This window comes from Balaenoptera ricei, chromosome 8 (assembly GCF_028023285.1).
Source record: "Balaenoptera ricei isolate mBalRic1 chromosome 8, mBalRic1.hap2, whole genome shotgun sequence".
NCBI lineage: Eukaryota > Metazoa > Chordata > Mammalia > Artiodactyla > Balaenopteridae > Balaenoptera > Balaenoptera ricei.
This window is the reverse complement of record NC_082646.1, coordinates 44,461,243-44,466,715: the sequence shown is the minus strand read 5'-3', so window position 1 is coordinate 44,466,715 and position 5,473 is coordinate 44,461,243. Positions and strand designations below refer to the sequence as shown.

Here is a 5,473-nt window from a genome sequence, read left to right as displayed (position 1 = left end):
GAGAAAGTACTAAACCATATAGCACGCTTTTAAAATGTGTAAGATCATGAGCAGGTAGTCTAAAAGAGTGCTTCTCACATTTTAATGTGTATATAAATCACTTGGGAATTTTATTAAAATGTGGATTCTGGTTGAGTAGGTCTGTCGTGAGGCCCAGGAACCTGCATTTCTAACAAATTCCTGGTGATGCTGACGCTGGTCCAAAGACCACACTTTGAGTATCAAGATTATAAAATACGAAAAGGGACTTTCAAGACCCTTTTACTCAGATGGCCATTATTTATTATTAAGTATAGATCAGTAAAGAAAACTGGCAATGGAAGTTTTTGGAGGGATGAGGGTGGGGAGGATAGAATATGCCTCGTCTTTTGCAAGTGCTGCATGAAGGCCCAGGACGCTGTCCACAAAGCATCCTAGTGTTGCTTGAGGAGGCCACGTGGACCACGGATGTCTTGGCAGTTCTCCCTGGGAGGTCTTTTCAATGTGTGAGATGGAAAGAATGAGCCCCATGTAACTGCAGAGTTACCGCCTTCACAGCCAAGAACATTCACCTTCTATAGAGTAAAGGTTCCCCTGGCTTCTTCCTTTGCCAAGACTTAAGACAGGCTGGAGATGGAGATGAAAACATTTAGTAGTCAGCTCCCTTAAAGAATGTCGAAAATACACACCAGGGATCTTTGTCCAAGAGTAAATAATTATTGTTTGGCAAATGTTTAAAACAGTGGATGGAATTGTACATAAATCTTGTTCTCTCCTTACCGACGACTACTTGCCTGCTTTAACTTGCAGGTGTGTTGTTGCTTGTTTCTGTTTGAATCTCGTTTCATAATGAAAGTACTCAATAAAATTACCTTTTAAGAAATGTGTGGTGGCTCTTGCAGCCACCGCCTGGAGCCTCCGGGACCCTCCACCTCAACGCCCCCGCCCCGCCTGCCCCGCCATGCCGTCGGAGAAAACCTTCAAACAGCGCCGAACCTTCGAACAAAGAGTAGAAGATGGCCTGCTTACCTGAGAGCAGCATATCCTACCAAAATCCCGGTAATAATAGAACAATACAAAGGTGAGAAGCAGCTTCCGGTCCTGGATAAAACAAAGTTCTTGGTGCCTGCATGTCAACACGAGTGAGTTCATCAAGATAATTAGAAGGCACTTACAGCTCCACGCTAATCAAGCCTTCTTCCTGTTAGTGAATGGACATAGCATGGTTGAGTGTGTCCACGCTGATTTGTGAAGTGTATGAAAGTGAGAAGGATGAAGATGGATTCCTGTGTATGGTATACGCCTCTCAGGAGACTTTTGGAAGGAAATTTCCTGTGTAAGACTAAAAAAAAAAAAAAAAATGTGTCTGTTCTCGAATTTTTTAAACCCTTACCAAGGAATAAAAAAGGAATGTTACCAACTGAAAACAAAAAAAGAAATGTGTGCTAACAACCACCCCTTAAATATATTGCAGTTTCTATAACATTAAAGACTCCAAGAATTGAAAGGAGTTTTAAAAGTCTGCTGAGACTACCAGTGATTCTACACTGATTTCCAACTACGTGATCAGCTACCGTCTACTTGAATACCTCCAGTGACAGTCAGCTCACCACCACACAGAGGTTTCAGTATACTTGCTGACAGCTCTGTTGGAAAATTCTAACTTATGTTATGCCAGGCTGGCTTCATGACTCTTTAATTTATTAGTCCTAGTTCCACTCTGTAGAGTCACAGAGAAAAAATGTAACATCTTTTTCAAATAACAGTTCTCCCAACATTGAGCTACTGTGGGCTCTGCTTTCCAGGTCAAAAATTCTTAGTTCTTTGGACTGTTCCTCATATAAAATAAATTCAAATCTCTTCTCCATCTGATTACCTGTACTCTAGAAGTACTCCAGCTTTCCTCTTAAATTGTGGTGTTCTCAGTCAAAGGGAAAACTCAAAATGGAACTCAGAACAGTTTAGATTAAACTGTGCCTATTACATCCTTTATTTTAGTTATTTTTTCCACCTTAATGAACCCTACAATCACACTAATGAGGCAGAAAGAGAAAAAGAGTAAGAATCTTGTGGAAAAAAGGATCTGGGATCAGTCATCGTAGTCTCTACTCTTATTAGCTGTGTGAGCAAATTATTTCATCTCCCTGAGCTTAAAATTTCAATTTATAAAATGGCAAAAATTAACCTTAAAAATTAATGATGTACATAAAATTTATAGGCAAATGTATGCAAAGTCCCTAATAATGCTTGGCATATAATAGATATTCAATAAACTATAACCATTATAAATGTTGGTATTTTGGTGAGGCATGCCAATGGTTAATCTATATCTCATTTAGAATCACCTTAAAATCCTTAAGCACTTTTATGTCATATTTCACTAGTACAATTATTTTTATTGTGAAACCAGTGGCATAAATTTACCTTTACCTATTTACTTTTATTTCTTTCAAATGTCCACCTATTATTTCAGAGTCACTTGAATTCCTTATGGATAACATTTCAAGAATCAAACATTTTAACTACCCTTCTCAACTTTGAACCATATAAAATTCTGGTCAGCATGACATTATTTAAAATATCAAGGACCTCCCTTGTGGCACAGTAATTAAAAATCCACCTGCCAATGCAGGGGACACGGGTTTGAGCCCTGGTCCAGGAAGACCCCACATGCCACAGAGCAATGAAGCCCGTGCGCCACTATTGAGCCTGCGCGCTAGAGCCCACGAGCCACAACTACTGAGCTGGCACACCTAGAGACCGTGCTCCGCAACAAGAATTGTTCTCCGCAATGAGAAGCCCGCGCACCACAACAAAGAGTAGCCCCCGCTCGCCACAACTAGAGAAAGCCCGCGTGTAGCAACGAAGACCCAATGCAGCCATAAATAAATAAATAAATTTATAAAAAAATAAAAAATAAAATAAAATATCATATTTGAATCACATGTCCTTGTTTAAAATGTTTTCCAAAAATGTAAGAACTTGTCTAAAAAAACAACATGACATTGTTTAAAGTGTAAAAAAAACAAACATAAGGTACACACACACACACACACACACAAGGTTGAATGAAGGGTCCTATGTCTCTAGGAATATCACCATTCAAATAAACATTGACCCTCTGAATCTAGCCCTTGGACTTCCTATGAATTACTCTATTTACACTAAAGCATCCTCTAACTGTTCCACCTATTCACCTATTCAAAGTTGTCATAGGCAGGGGCCTCCAACCACCAGGCCACACAGCAGGAGGTGAGAAGCAGGCTAGCGAGTGAAGCTTCATCTGTATTTACAGCTGCTCCCCATTGCTCGCATTACCGCCTGAGCTTCACCTCCTGTCAGCATTACGGTGAGTTGTATAATTATTTCATTATATATTACAATGTAATAATAATAGAAATAAAGTGCACAATAAATGTAATGCACTTGAATCACCCCAAAACCATCCCCCCACCCCGGTGTGTGGAAAAATTGCCTTCCACGAAACTAGTCCCTGTTGCCAAAAAGGTTAGGGACCACTGTCATAGGGGACTCCAACATCATGTTGAAATTTAAACATGTGCTGTATATACCTAACTCACCAAAGAAGGAAATGATTCTACCATGGATGATTTATTCTTGGTGAACCCATAAGTCTAATAATAACCATTGCTTCCTTTTCCAAATGCTTACAACATCTCCTTTTATTGAAATTTGTTAGTTCTTCATAATGACTTAACCTCTTAATCGTTAGTAAAATTCCCTCATTATCATAAGTAATATTCCCTATTTTGGAGGACACTTGGCCTGATACTAATATAGCTATTCCTACTTTCTTTTGATTCCTGTTTGCTTTTCATTAATTCACTTTTATCTGCAGATTCATATTTAATTGGATGGGTATTTTTTTATCCAGTCTGATAATCTCTGCCTTAAATGTTATGTTTATACAATATATAGTTAAGGTAATTATCAATATGGTTGATTTCAATTTATAACACTGTTATTTGTTTTCTGTTATTGCATCTATTATTATCTATTTTCTGTCTTCTTTTGGATTAAGTGAATTTTTAAATTCCATTTCATCTGTACTATTAGTTTATTAGCCATACATCCCCTTTTTTTTTTGAGCAGGAGTTCTAGGGTTTACACTCTAAACTTATCAAATATTCTGCCACTTCACATATAATGTAAAAATGTTCATTTTTTCCCCCTCCTGTTCTTTGTGTTATTCTTGACATATAATTTAGTTCTACTTTTGTCATAAACCCTATGATATATTACTATATTTGCATTACACAGTGAATTATTTTTTAAAGAAATAAAAAGAAAAATCCCTAATACTTACTGTTTCTACTTCTTTTTATTTTTTTCTATAGATCTACGCTTCCATCTGATATTGTTTTCCATTGGTCTGAAGAACTTCCTTTAATATTTTTTATAATGCAGATCTGCCAGCAATAGATTCTCTCAGCCTTGGTTATCTGAAAAAGTTTTCATTTTCCTTCATTTTTGAAATACAGTTTCACTGGATATAGGTTTCTAGGTTGAATTTTGTTTCTTTAATCATTTTCAATATGTCTTTCTATTGTTTTCTGGCTTCCCTGATTTTGGATAAAATCTGAGGACATTTTAATCTTTTTTTCTCCTCTATATAATTTGTCTTTGTTTGGTTTTCTGGAGTATACTCTGCTTGGAATTCATTGAAATTCATGGATTTGTGTATAAAATACTGTAAAAGTTCTCTTCAAATATGGAAATTTTTAAACTCTTTTTTCTAAAATTTTTACTGCTCCCCTTCTCCTTAGATTTCAATTACATATTGGCAAAGTTAAATTCCTTGCTATGGTCCACCAGGTTACTGAGGTGCTCTTACAATTTTTTCATTCCTTTTTCTCTCTATGCTGCATTTTGTAGGTTTTCTATTACAATGCTTTCTGGTTCCGCAATCTTTTCTTCAGTAGAATCTAATCTTCTGTTAAGTCCATCCAGTAAATTTTTATTACACAAGTCAGGAATACACAATGCTCTACCTGAATTCTCCCTCCCTACACAAAGGGCTGTAAATTGCCTCTAGGCAGAAAGCCAAAGTAATCACAGGACACACCTCAGGTGTTCCCTTCTCTCAGTGGTCACAGCCTACATAGCCTGTTTCTGGTCCAATGTCTGAACATAACTGTTTCATGGATTTTGCCTAATGTGCTAGTTCTTCACAGTGGAATGGCAATTCCTAAATCAGTTTTTCCTTCATAGCCGGCAGCAAAAATCTCATCCTGTGTAATTCAGGGAAATGCTAAACTAGAGAATTTATATAGATACTTTAGATTTGTTTTTATATTTCTGAGCCATTACTTTACTTTCTAATCATTTATTAAGAGAATGATAACTAATTCATAGGAATTTTAAAAATGAGAAATCTCAACTGAAATTGGTATTTAATAGCCAGAAGACAAATTGCAGGCATATCATTTGAGAAGGAAAAATCTTAAATTAAGTCAGAATATTTTAAGTACCA

General features: G+C 36.7%; 1 pseudogene; it reads left to right on the top strand.

Annotated features, from left to right (window-relative positions):
- Positions 1-940: 940 nt before the first annotated feature.
- Positions 941-1,319, top strand: LOC132369735 (microtubule-associated proteins 1A/1B light chain 3B-like; annotated as a pseudogene).
- The last annotated feature ends 4,154 nt before the right edge of the window (positions 1,320-5,473 follow it).